Source organism: Buteo buteo, chromosome 12, assembly GCF_964188355.1.
Source record: "Buteo buteo chromosome 12, bButBut1.hap1.1, whole genome shotgun sequence".
Lineage (NCBI taxonomy): Eukaryota > Metazoa > Chordata > Aves > Accipitriformes > Accipitridae > Buteo > Buteo buteo.
The window spans coordinates 37,017,849-37,019,162 of NC_134182.1; positions in this window are offsets into that span (position 1 = coordinate 37,017,849).

Consider the following 1,314-nt stretch of genomic DNA (forward strand, 5'->3'; position numbering starts at 1 on the left):
TTCATTGCTTGCTCTAAGATAAATGGCCTAAATGTTATAGAGTAGTAGGAGCTGCTCTGTAGTTAAAGTTAGTTTTTAGGCCAATTTTCTCTCTTACAGCTCTTCCAAAAATAAAATTGTTCCTAGTAAAAATCCCAGCTGGCACATCCCATCCCAAGGAGTGGTCTTTAAAAACACCAGGCAGCAATCCACCTATGGCATTTTAAAGAGAGGGGGTCAATTTTGAAATGTCCCTTTTCCAGGTTTTAAACCCTAATGTTCTTGGCATATTATGTCTTGCTCATGGTTTGATCTACAGGATGCCATTTTCTATTGATTTGGCTGAGACATATCTTTTGCAATTGTCAGAGAAAATGGAGATGATTACAAAGACCTGGTGTGTTAACACCTGTCTAGTTTAAATGTACTAAGGTAGGCAGGGCAAGAATTATCTGAGAGCTGATCAGAGCATTGATAGTGAAGGTACAAGGTAGTGGAGAAGAGCTACCTTGGAGACAGCTCTGAGGAGAAGTATATATATATATATATATGTGTGTGTGTGTGTATATCCAACAAAAGCCCATTTGAAAGTATGTAGGCTAAGACTGCCAACTTCCACCTCTCAAAATGGCAAATACCAGTCTTTAATCTCTAGATGCCCTGCTGAATTTTTTTAGATAGTTGGTAGGACAGGCTGGCCTAACTGGATGCTGGCAAGCTGTCCCGGTTCTTCCTTTCCTTCTGTTTTTTATTTCTGAATTCTTTCCTACCTCTGTTTTATTAGCTTGAAAGTTAACTGGTTTCTTCAATTCACTGTCCTCATTCCCTGAATGGAATAATCACTTAGATTTCTGAACACCTATTTTTCTGGAGGATGGCTTGGTTTTATTATTCAATAACAGATTGCCAAGTTTGCTCAGTGGTTTGGGTTTTTTTTTTGTTGTTTTTATTTAAGGGCACACTTCTAGTCCATCTGTTTTATTTAATACTGCAGAAGTTCCTGACAAGTCCATGCCAGGTGTGCCAGTTCATTTTGTGCTCCTAAAACTTTCTGCACCTGGGAAGATGGCAGCCTCACAGCAGCAGCCTGACTCCAACTTTTGTGCAAGCGTGCAATGAGTGGAGCCTAATGGAAGGGCAATGATCAACGAAAGGTTCATAGCAAAGTAAAGATAACCTAAATTTTTGAGGGTAAACAAGACAGCAAAGAACACCAAGAAACGAATGGGTGAATGCAAAGAGTGGTTTATTCTGGACTGAGTTGGAAAACCCCCCATGTTGTTGGCTAGCCCAAACGTTCCTGATTTCTGCCAGGCTTTGGGCTATATGCAAGGC